Raw genomic sequence first — 13,975 nt, forward strand, 5'->3', positions numbered from 1 at the left:
ACAAGGACCACTCTAGTGATCGATAAACAATGCAGGAACTATTCTAATACAAAGCAGGGACCATTCTACTGCATATGTAAAAAATACTAATCTCTTTTTCCTCCACTAGGGGGCACAGGGATGAGACACACATCAGGAGCCGCAAGCCGCAGCCGGTGCTCATCGGGGGAAGCAAGGTAAGCAGGTATGCTGGGAGTTGTGGGTTAGCAGCTTTCACCACCAGAACAGGAGACCTCTGGCACCTCTATGGGTGCTGGCAGTGGGGGCTCCCAGTCTAACCACACTCACCACTAGACCACCATGGATTTTTAAATGGAGCAGGGGCTGCTTCATAGCAGTGGCGGCCATGTCCCCTGAGAGTTATATTTAGAAAAGGGATAAGAAGTTGTTGGTGGTGGGTGCACAAATAGAAATAAATATTAAATAAAATATAACTTTTATTGGTTAATACATAAAATAGATGTACCCTATTGGAAAGGGAATAAACAGTGAAATATAAGGATTAAAATTGATATCAAACAAAACACACATATACATAAAAAGGGAGGCAGATCCACTGATGTATTGTTGCATGGGGTGTAACTACACCCAAATGACTATAAATGTTAATAAATCATTTAATCATATATATATGTCAAGATTACAAATTGTTCCTATCTATTATAGATGCTATGTATACCAGCGGCATGAGTAAATATTGCATCCAATATAATAGTATTGACACACCAACTTTATTAAAGGCAGAAATTCATATATAATTCCCCTGTTAGTTGTAAATAGGGACTCTTTATAATGGTGGTTTGTCAGCCTTAACACCGGGTTATCACTGTGTTCTTATACTGATCTATTATCAAATGGGTAGTAGCAATCTCATTGTAACACACTCATGTAATACACTGAGGTTCATTGTGTGGGGGAATATATAGGAGCAGAATATTAATTTATAACCACAATTCCCCAAATGATTATCTTTAATGTTTATAGCATATCCTTGTTGGATTAGTGTGACAGCACGTTTATCATGCTACTAACTTAATTGTTGTAGTGGGCCAGTTGTTACCAGTTCACAACAGTAGCAGCAGATTGCTACTATCAGTTATACTATATGCAAGTGAAAAGTGATTAAGGTTTTATAAGTATCACGCTGTGTGTCATAAATCTGCTTAGGGTACACAACAGCTCCCAACATAGCAGTCTCAATTTATTAATTCTATTACTTATGCTGGGCATACACGGCAAGATAAAATGTCTGTAAGACCGACAGACATTTTATCTGGCCGGCTGCCAGCCGCAGATATCCGCGGCATACACTGTGAGAGAAATCACAGTGTATAGCCCGACATCCGCGCTCCGCCCCTGGGGGAGGACACATTTCCCTGTTCCTTCCGTAGTAAGGAACACAGGAAATGTCCATCTGTTGGCTGCGCTGGGCATACACTGCCCGATGTGGCCGACAGTTACCGGGTAAATATCGCATCGGACGGGCATGCTGGACAATCCAGCATGCCCGACCGAGCAATATTTAACCTTCAGTCACCACCCCCCACGCTACAATTATCGCAGCAATCCGCCGATATCGGGCAGAACGTCCCGATAATTGCAGCGTGTATGGCCAGCATTAGAGACCGAATGACATACTAATCTGCAACAATCTATTTTATGCATTTAGTATCAATTTGTTAGAGTCTGACACAGTGCATACTGTCATTATCTTCAGTGTTACACTGTGTGAGGTCCAAATGTTCAGGGCACACAACACATTGTGGTATATTGATGTCAGCTTTTTAGCTTTAATAACACAGCTGACCATATATTGCTCTATAACAATGTGTCCTATTCTGCAGTATCAGCCTGATGGTAATTATCGGCTATGCAGAATATTATCCTGAGGTAGTTGGACCTAATACATGCTGCTACATAGCATCTTTCAGTCAAAAAGGTGTAGACATATTATCCCTTTCAACAAACAACAAACAAGATGGAGCTGCCAGTGACGCCGACGCACGCGTTTCACTATAAGCAGCTTTTTCAAAGCTGAACCCGATTGTTCAGCTCGACCAGCTATTTATTCTAGTTTGAAACTCCAATCATGTTGGTATCCCATGTCACATGGTATCCCCATCCAATAGGGGATAGCCCTCATCAGTAGTCACATGTATTATCACATGATTCATGCAGTGAGTCATAGAAACTACTGCCGATCATGTGATCGGAATTACGGCCAATAGGAAAGGGGGTGTGTTCATTCATCTGTTTTGTAAACACATTACTAAAATGAGCCGTCCGTCTAGTAACTGGGAGGTAAACAGTGATGTTCGATTTAAAACTTATTAGTGTCAATAGAAAAACGAGTCATAGACATATTACTGCCAATCATATAAACATATTGCTGAAACGAGCAGTCCATTAGGTAACTGGTAAGTGGACATTGATAATCAATTAAAACCTCTAAATATCAATAAAGAGGTGAGTCATAAACATTGCTGCCGATCGTATGATCGAAATACCAGCCAATAGGAAAGGGGGTATGTTCATTCATCTGTTTTATAAATAGATTGCTAAAACGAGTCATTCGTTTAATAATTAGTAAGTGGGCAATAATTTTCGGTTTAAAACCCATAAATATCATTAGGGATCTATATATTTATGATTGAAAAAGCACAAAATATAAACATAACATTAAAAATAGGAGAATTTATTTATTGGTGTGTTGCAAGTGATCAATGTGATACTTATATGATTCCCTTGATAAATATAAACAAGAAGAAGGGATAAATAAGTGGGATGTAAATAAAATTATCATATTATGGATGTGTTGATAAAAGTGCAAGCTTGAGTGAGGTAGTCATTAGTGAGGAAAAATAGTGACAAAATGATAAAAAATAATTGTGAAAAGAAAAAAAGGAGGGGAAATGTAAAAAAAATAAATAAATTATATGTGATACAGAGACTGCTTTATTTCTTGAATCAATTACTCAATTGTATAGTAGTATACAATTAAATTCTATCCATATAGACTCAATGGTGCTTGTTAAATGCATCATAATAAATCATTGCTGTACAATCAATGTTTACATACTATCTCATTGAATTGTGTTCATACCATATGATATTATGGGTGATAGTTCATAATGAGCCACTTCTAATGTTAGCAATGTCCCCAATCTCCTATATTATAGGGATGGTATCCATAATCTTTAAGAATTGAAGGGAGTCATTCACATAATATTATAGGTGGTAAAGCAGGAATAACCACTTCCTTCTTAATGGTAATGATGTCCCTAATTCACCATGTTGGAAAGATAATATATAAATGGTTTTAAAAAATGAAAGAAATGGGGCATAGCTGTTTGCTTCATTTAGCCCTCCCGGGTACAAGCTGTTCATTAGGAAGATCATTTTAGTTTCCCATTTCAACAACTCACGATCCAAGTCTCCTCCTCTATTAATATTCTGCTCCTATATATTCCCCCACACAATGAACCTCAGTGTATTACATGAGTGTGTTACAATGAGATTGATACTACCCATTTGATAATAGATCAGTATAAGAACACAGTGATAACCCGGTGTTAAGGCTGATAAACCACCATTATAAAGAATTCCCTACTTACAACTAACAGGGGATTTATATATGAATTTCCCCCTCTAATAAATTTGGTGTGTCAATACTATTATATTGGATGCAATATTTACTCATGCCGCTGGTATACATAGCATCTATAATAGATAGGAACAATTTGTAATCTTGACATATATATATATGATTAATTGATTTATTAACCTTTATAGTCATTTAGGTGTAGTTACACCCCACGCAAAAATACATCAGTGGATCTGCCTCCATTTTTATGTATATGTGTGTTTTGTTTGATATCAATTTTAATCCTTATATTTCACTGTTTATTCCCTTTCTAAAAGGATAGATCTATTTTAGGTATATTTTATTTAATATTTAATTCTATTTATGTGCCCACCACCAACAACTCCTTATCCCTTTTCTAAATATATGCTCTTACTTAGTTGATTAGGGCTGCACCCCCATCATTTTATGAACTATTGAGTTAAGATTATATAGGGGTTCATAACCAATATGAGTAGTGTGCAGATACCTTCCCCTCTTCCTTTTCCCCTTTTTTTTTCATCCCTGAGAGTTATGCCAGATGGGGGAGGCTGGAGATTCCCTTTTTACTCCTCCCCCACCCCTAGGGGTGTGCTTTCCCTATGCAGCCATTAAGCCCCAAGCAGATCCTCCCTTCTCTCCTCCCCTCCTAGACCCTGAGCAGCTATTTTATAACATTGCCTGCCCCAGCATTGGAGAGAGAACCTGGGCTCCTGTCTCCTCTGATAGGCTGCTCCCACTTATCTCATTGCTCCTTCCTGCTGGTTAGGCTGGATTGTTGAGCTTATTTAGCCCACATTTTTCTGCATTGAGAGGTCGGTGTGCCTGTGAGTAAGTGTACGTTACTTGTTTGTCTGTACCTGCTGTTACTGGTCACTGAGAAACACCCCTTGCAGGGGCAGCTTGTGTATGTGTGTATATATATATACATGGGTCTCGAGAGGCCATCTTCTCCAGCAGCCTACACTATGCTCCTGCAGATAAGAATGGTCATAGTCTACTTTACTCTACAAGGCCTAACTTACCTAAATGATACAATGGCTAAGTGACATCAGGAGGTATACTATCAGGCATACCAGCTATGTGTGTTATACATACACTGCATAGCTGACTTTCACACAATATTTTTGTGGACGGTTACCCTACCAGATATCTCTGGATAAGGTACTTATTTCCAGGTATCCCTGAGGGAGGTCCATACACTTATCCAGGGTATGTCTCGGGTACTCCATTTTATGCAGATTGGACTCCTCCCCTTCTAAAGACACTAGTATTGGTGACTGGTCCCCTTTGCAGCACAAGAGCGTTCCCTCCCTTAAGGGGACAGCTTTGGGATGTCCCACAGTCTCCAATGTCCCCCATGGCATGAAAAAGAAAATAGGATTTTTGTTCTTACCTATAAAATCCTTTTCTCTGAGTCCATGTGGGACATGGGGTCGCACGACCTTACTCCACTGGCTGGTTAGGGGTTGGTTCTGGCACCTATTCGGTCAAACGGTTCTACCCCTGCTTGTAACTGGTTCTGTGTGCCTGGTTCTTTCCTCCTCTCCTCCTACTCTCCCTGTCCTTGGCCTTTTGTTAGTATTAACTGGATGCATGAGGCAGGGGGTGGGGTATAGGGGAGGAGGAGCCTGTGCTGCTGCTTTAAACTTAACTCTTTGGTGCCCAGGCTCCTCCAGCTCCACCTATACCCAGGGGCTCTAGTGTCCCCCATATGGATTCAGAGAAAAGGATTTTACAGGTAAGAACAAAAATCCAGTTTTAGTACCCACTATGATTTTATGTTGTGATCTAGTACTGGAGATCTTATGGATTCCATTTGCAAGATTGATGGGTGGCTGCTATATAGAACCAGTAAGAGATCGGGGCGAGGTGAGCAGTGGGCAGTATGAGGTGACCCGTGTCCCTGTACTAATAGACTAATAATAGCTAATCGCTAGAATTGTTAGGAGCATAGCTAGTGCCACTAAAAGATACTGATTTTACACTTATTCTAGTGGCCTTAAAGATTCTGCTCTCAGGGTCATATCACGTGGAACGTTTATCACCATCCTTCTTCCTGGTTATTGTAGAACCCTCCCACACTACAGAGCCCAATGGACGGACAGTGTTGTCATTCCAGATGTTATCTGTCATCCTAAATAGGACACAAAATGTAACTCCAACATCATTTCTATGTAACATCACCTCTGCGAGTGACCTGTTTTACTACAGCTCCGTTCTCCTGCTTATGGGTATTTGTGTTACAGAACATTTGCTGTTGGCTCCATGATATCAGTAAGATCTGTAGATACTTGCGAGCGGGTCTGAATCTGGCCCATTGTGCGGATATTAGGTGTGTAATGGATGCCATGTACAGCTCAGTGCAAGTTCACTTTATGTAAAAGGGCTTCTCTGTGTACATTTATTTTCCCAACCCAACCCACTTTCCAAAATAGCTATAATCGCCTAATAACCATAGTAATCACCTAATAACCATAGTAAGCACCTAATAACCAAAGCCCACAGCTGACCATTACCGGCTCTGCAGTACTATATGTCTGTCTCCACTGTGTATACATGTCAGAGACACTTTAAGGCTTGTTTACAATATGTGAGGTTCCTTTGCATTATCTATATGGCACAGTCATGGCGCTCTGACCACTTACACCATGACATAACACTGTTAGGTGGGCGCTGTCCCCAGACCTCAGCCTTGTCAGATCATGTCTACGCATCACAGGCTGGGTTTCAGCAAATCCGTTCTGCCGGCTGCCGGCTGTGGTGTGACATGGTCCTTGTGGTTATACTGGTGCATCATGCGGTACATGGGCAGTTACATGCTGGGTGCAGAAACCATTCTATAAAGATAAAACAGTGGAATTCTCAGAAGCCTGGCTACACATATACAGTAATAAGTGTCTCTATTGGGTGGAAGTGTTTAATGATGAACAGTGAGAAATCTGACTACTGTTATGTGTTGTCTGCAGACTCTGTGTATGTGGAGCCTCAGCTGAAACCCGATGAACACGGAAATGATACAACGGCGACAGAATCTGTGCCCGAGGAGGAGGATGGTGGTGATGATCCTTATTATGGTGGCGCTAATGGTGATGACAACAACAACACTCATGATGATGACGACAACAAAATCATGATAACGACAACAACAATACTCATGATGATGAAGACAACAATACTCATGATGATGATGACAACAATGCTCATGATGATGATGACAACAAAGCTCATGATGATAATTAGAACAATTCCCATGATGATGATAACAACAATGCTCATGAGGATAATGACAACAATGCTCATGATGATGATGATGACGACAATGCTCATGATGATGATAACAATATTGCTCATGATGATAATGACAACAATGCTCATGATAATGATGACAACAATGCTCATGATAATGATGACAACAATGTTCATGATGATAATGACAACAATGCTCATGATAATGATGACAACAATGATCATGATGATAACAACAATGCTCATGAGGATAATGACAACAATGCTCATGATGATGATGATGATGATGACAATGCTCATGATGATGATAACAATATTGCTCATGATGATAATGACAACAATGCTCATGATAATGATGACAACAATGCTCATGATAATGATGACAACAATGCTCATGATGATAATGACAACAATGCTCATGATGATAATGACAACAATGCTCATGAGGATGATAACAATGCTCATGATGATGATGACAACAATGCTCATGATGATGATGACAACAATGCTCATGATGATGATGACAACAATGCTCATGATGATAATGACAACAATGCTCATGATGATGATGACAACAATGCTCATGATGATGATGACAACAATGCTCATGAGGATAATTACAACAATGCTCATGAGGATAATGACAAAAATGCTCATGATAATGATGACAACAATGCTCATGATGATGATGACAACAAAGCTCATGATGATAATTAGAACAATTCTCATGATGATGATGACAACAATGCTCATGAGGATGATGACAACAATGCTCATGATGATGATGAAGATGATGATGACAATGCTCATGATAATGACAACAATATTGCTCATGATGATAATGACAACAATGCTCATGATAATGACAACAATATTGCTCATGATGATAATGACAACAATGCTCATGATAATGATGACAACAAAGCTCATGATAATGATGACAACAATGCTCATGATAATGATGACAACAGTGCTCATGATGATAATGACAACAATGCTTGTAATGATGATGACAACAATGATCATGATGATGATGACAACAATGCTCATGAGGATAATGACAACAATGCTCATGATGATGATGAAGATGATGACGACAATGCTCATGATGACAAAAATGCTCATGATGATGATGACAACAATGCTCATGATGATGATGACAACAATGCTCATGAGGATAATGACAACAATGCTCATGATGATGATGAAGATGATGACGACAATGCTCATGATGATGACAACAATGCTCATGAGGATGATGACAACATCGGTCATAATGATGATGACAACAATGCTCATGATAACAACAATGCTCATGATGACAATGACAACAATGCTCATAATGATGATGACAACAATGCTTATAATGATGATGACAACAATGCTCATCCCACACCTGATACACAATGATCACTATACACAGGTCACACTGATATCATAAACCTGTTACACACTGATCACTATACACAGGTCACACTGACATCACACAAATGATACACACTGATCACTATACACAGGTCACACTGACATCATACACCTGATACACACTGATCACTATACACAGGTCACACTGATATCATACACCTTATACACACTGATCACTATACACAGGTCACACTGACATCATACACCTGATACACACTGATCACTATACACAGGTCACACTGATATCATACACCTGATACACACTGATCACTATACACAGGTCACACTGACATCATACACCTGATAATGCTCATGATGATGATGATGACAACAATGCTCATGATGATGATGATGATGATGATGACAACAATGCTCATGATGATAACAATGCTCATAATGATGATGACAACAATGCTCATTATGATGATGATAACAATTCTCATGATTATGATGACAACAATGCTCATGATGATAATGACAACAATTCTCATGATGATGATAACAATTCTCATGATGATGATGATAACAATGCTCATGATGATGATGATAACAATGCTCATGATGATGATAACAATTCTCATGATGATGATGATAACAATGCTCATGATGATAATGACAACAATGCTCGTGATAATGACAACTGCTCATGATGATAATGACAACAATGGTCATGATGATGATGACAACAATGATCATGATGATGATGACAATAATGCTCATGATGGTGATAACAATGCTCATGATGATGATGACAACAATGCTCATGATGATGATGATAACAATGATGATGATGATGATGATAACAATGCTCATGATGATGATGACAACAATGCTCATGATGATAATGACAACAATGCTCATGATGAAGATGATGGAATTTTCAGAAGCCTGGCTACACATTTATAGTAATAAAGTTTGTTTATTGGGTGGAAGTGTTTAATGATGAACAGTGAGACATCTGAATACGGTTGCGTGTTGCTGTGGGACATGTATTATATAAATCATTACCTTTTTGGTAATTATGATTACTGCATAAAGACTAGTTTTAGTTGTGGTGTCAGAGTCTTGGTCACACTGTGTTGTGACCCCTGACCAGAACAAATGGGTATTGGGCCTGATTCAGAGTCAGCGGCGTTTGGGGGTGGATTTGTTAATGAGTATACCAATATAATTTTGAGCTATGTATGAACATATTTATTAGTGTGCACAAACCACGGCCAATTGAACAAAAGTGAAAATTGTAACAATGTTGGTTGAGGAGTAGATACATAAAAATATATTTAAAAAATACAACAACTTCGAGGGGAATATGACTATACACATAGCTGATTCTTTCCATTTAAATAAAGAACATCGCGCTAGCATAGAAATTTGTCCTTCCCTAAGAAATGTCGCACAAGACTGGGAACAAAATACCATTAATTACTTAGGTGAATTTGATAAGGAAAAACTTAAGACACAAATAAAAGACACAGAGGTTTTTTATTCTTATTTATTTTAAACCACTTTATTTCTAATCTTTATCACCATTCTTTATAGTTTTTAAAACATCCTTGGCACAATTTATTATAAGAGATAAATAAAGGTTACACTAACTGTCCCTAGAGCGCACCAATAGTTCTCATCCTTCATTTTTCTTTTTTCCTTCTTGATGCTGTAATACCACCTAGAGCGTCTTTAGATGCCACCACTGGTTGGTCGCCCCATCCAAACTTGCACCAGCCCTGTGGCAGGTTAAGACTTTCCGTCTGAGGGCCTGATTCACTACGAATCGCAATTCTACTTATACGCAGCTGCTAATATCAGCGGTGGTATGCAAACAACTGCATTGGCATTGCGATCGCAGCATGACATAAGGACGCCAAAGAGGAGAGGATCAGTACCTAGAAGGTAACTGATGAGGCGATGCTTTGAGGTGTAAAGATCCATTATTAAAGTGAGCTGCTGTATATATTGGAGGATGGTCAATCCTCACAAACACATAGAAAGATAACAAGAAAGGAACAGCGCTCAGAATACAAACATGTACATGAAAAATATATCACAATTTAATACCAAAAAATGATGATCAAATGCTCAAATAAATACACATATAAATGTAATGATATAACTATATCAGCACAATGAGAAGAAATATAAATAAAAGGATAAAAAGGTCACCCAACCCACATGGACAGGAATAATGTCCAGAATGTAGCAGTGATTTTAGGAGCAAATATCCGGATTAAGGCCCTCATTCAGAGCCGTACGCTCTGAGCAGAGCGCACGCTCTGAATGAGGGCCGGGCTCCATTTTCATGGAGCGTCCTCCTGGACGCTCGTATAGCTGTGGGTCACCACCCACAGGCTATACGAGCGTGCATTGTGATGGCCGCGATAGTCGAGACCATCGCGACCATCGAAATTGCGAGCCGGAGCCTGCGGTTGAGGTTTTCAACCACAAGCTCCGGAGTGATTTTGGCTCTATCAGAGCCAAAATCACTCCCACTGACATCACTAGTGATGTCAGTGGGCCGGCTTCTGACGGGAGGTGTTCCCGTGGGAACGCCCCTGTCAGGGAGGCACGCCCCCGGCACGCCCACCAAAGGGGGCGTGCTGTCAATCAACATTGACAGCACGCCCCCTTTGATCGGACACAACGAGCGAAGGACTTTCCTTCGCTCGTCGCGTCTGGCGCAAGCGCACGCCGGAGCTCCCTCCGTCGTGCGCATGCTCAGTCCATAACATCGACCCACTTGCGAGCGGACAGCCACTCGCGAGTGGGTCTGAATCAGGCCCTAAATTCCTTGTTCATGGAAAAGCTAATGGAGCTTTATAAGAAAAATGTCCAGCATGAGTCTATAGTTACCAGTTCCAGTGTCCAAATGATATAATGGGGTCAATTAGCAATGCTGGCGAAGCTTTTGCAATGTAAATAGTCCGCTATGGCACAGGTCCGGTCCGCTGGTATTAAGGCAGCGGTCTGTGGCACCAATAGAAAGGTGTAGATACACTCCTACTCAGTGTCGGACTGGGGCATGAAGGGCCCACCGGGGGAATGCAGCGATAGGGCCCCATACTTAGGGGTGTGGCAAGCCTCCAAAGAGGCGTGGCTAACCATTAGAGAGTGCATGGACTGGGCCCCTTAAAAATGTACATATAGTAAATACTGCTGGTGCATGCATGATAATGTACCAGATTAATAGTAGTAATGCATTGTAGAAAATACACCATAGTACTGTGCAGTATAATGCAACATACTGTATGTATAATGCATAGTTCAAGTTCACAGTCTTGAACCTGATCCCTAAAGGAGGGGGTGGGCCCTCAGGCAGTGGGGCCCACCGGGGGATTCCCCTGTACCCCTGTGGGCCAGTGCAACCCTGCTCCTGCTTGATAATCTATAGTGGAGGATGAGTCAGCCAGCCCCTGACATAAGGATACCCACTTCCCCTTACTCACATCAGTATACGAGGGCAACATAGCAAAACAATCGGTAACATCGGATCCATGCGCAGACTTGCACACACCCTGACCTTACTCAGAAATTGCTAAGAGCCACGCTCGCTATCAGTGCTTTGTCTGCTTATGGCCACACAGTGAATAATTTATGCACGCCCCTGCAACGGCGTTGATACGCACTGGCACGCCTGCTTTCGCCCAACCACCCACAAATGGCACTTCCTGTCAATCACTCTGCTCTGGGTCTGTGCAGCCTCTGCAATCGCAGTCCCGATCTCAATAGCTATTTCGCGCACTGCAATGCATACGCATGCGCAGAATGCAACAATCGGACGACAGCATGCGTATCAGCAACTGCGTTCATTGCTGAATTGGTCCTTAAGTACGGCCTCCAGTGTGCGCGATTTCAGCATCTGTGTACACAAACACATCAGCGACGCACCCATAACACGCCCATCCGTGTGTCTGCTTATCCACCTCCCAGTGGACGCCCAGGTACACCCAGTACTTTTCCGAGACATCTTTGATACTTTGCATCTCAATGTCAGAAGCGCCAGTATGCAAGCACAGTGTAACGTGTGCGCCATGGAGGTACTTAGGGATTTTCGCACACACGCCATAGCAAAAAGTCACTTAACTCTGCGAACATCGGCCTAGTCTGTGGCTCTACGAGCTGCAGTAAACCAAAAAAAACCCCATACATTTTAAACTCCTTTTCTTGTTCCTGTAACAGGTTCACATGGATCTGATTTTTTATATATTATTTATAATTCATGGTATTTACTTATTTAATTGTTGATTTTTTAGATTGTGCTAATTTTTACATTTATCTATAAATGTAAATAAACCTATGAATGTTGGTATTCTCACAGCCAGGGCACTCTGGGCCTGATTCTGACCTGCTCGCGAGCGCTATAGAGCCAAAATCACTCCAGGGCTTGCGGCAGCGAGACCCTACCGCAGGGTCTCGTCGCAAGCCCGATGGTTGCGATGGTCTTGACCATCGAGACCATCATCATGGACGCTTGCTATAGCTGTGGGTGGTAACCCACAGCTATGCGAGCGCCCAAGAGGCCGCTCCAAGTTGAGGTAGGAGGGCCCTGAATCAGAGCGAGCGCTCTGGACAGAGTATCTGGCTCTGAATCAGGCCCTCTTTCTACTTGTTCTCTCCTTGGCTTACCCATATCACCTGTGCACCTTTTGTCTGCAAGTCCTGTCAGTGACTCTGATACTGTATGCTCGCCCTTAGGTTGGGAAAAGCATCATCAAGTACCAAACTGCCTTCCTGTTCCCACAACCTACCACCGGGCAGTGGGTTGACCATTCCTTGCACCGTGTCTGGGGCCAGTTTAAAAGGGGGCCCGTGTGCAGTTTCTCCTCTCTCGCAGTAGACTCTGGCTCTACGGAATCTATTGCACATGTGCAGGTCTCCGGAAACATGCCGCCCACGCCATGTTCTCGATGACTTCTATACTACACAGGAGCAAATCACCAGGAAAATGGCCTTTGCACCATCTTCGAAATGAATTATGAAGCGCTAACATGGGACACCGGGGAGGTAAGCATAATATTTGGGCAGAGGGTGTGCGGGCATTGGCCACCCTGCACCTATTATAGATACACCATTGCCCATGTCCTGCCTAGTCTGTTTTATTGTTATGGCATGTGTTGTTCCAAGATATGTCAATTTACATTGTATCGTACTTAGGATATGTTAAGTACCAATCTTACTATGTATGTTCCCTATAAGGTCCCACGGACACTTTGGGCCTTATTAGAGTTGCACACAATTCCGTCTGCAGGTGGATCTTGAGATTTTTAGCCAGCTGTACAGGCCTCGGAGCCTGCATACGCAATTTACAGAAATCACAGGCCACTTAGTTGTACGGGATGCAGTCAGGAAGCCGACGGTCGAAATGCTGACCGCCGGCTTCCTGACTGTCAAATCGCTGCAGGGTACAAATGACAGGCGTCCAGATCCCGACGCCTGTTATTAGACCTACGCCGGGAGCCAGACGCCTGACATACCGAACAAAGGTAAGCCGGGTGCGGACAACTGCGCGGGGGGGGTTAAGTTTCAGGGCTCCCGGGAGGACTTAGGGTTAGGCACCCCTAAGGGAGGGTTAGGGGGGGAGTAGGGTTAGGGTTACTTACCGAAATCCGTGGTCGGGATCTTCACCCATGCCGGGCTTCTAGCGTCGGGATTTGAACCAGCGCGGTAATACATACTGAATCCGGT

Source organism: Taudactylus pleione, unplaced genomic scaffold, assembly GCF_031769625.1.
Source record: "Taudactylus pleione unplaced genomic scaffold, aTauple2 ptg000001l, whole genome shotgun sequence".
In the NCBI taxonomy this organism is placed as follows: Eukaryota; Metazoa; Chordata; class Amphibia; order Anura; family Myobatrachidae; genus Taudactylus; species Taudactylus pleione.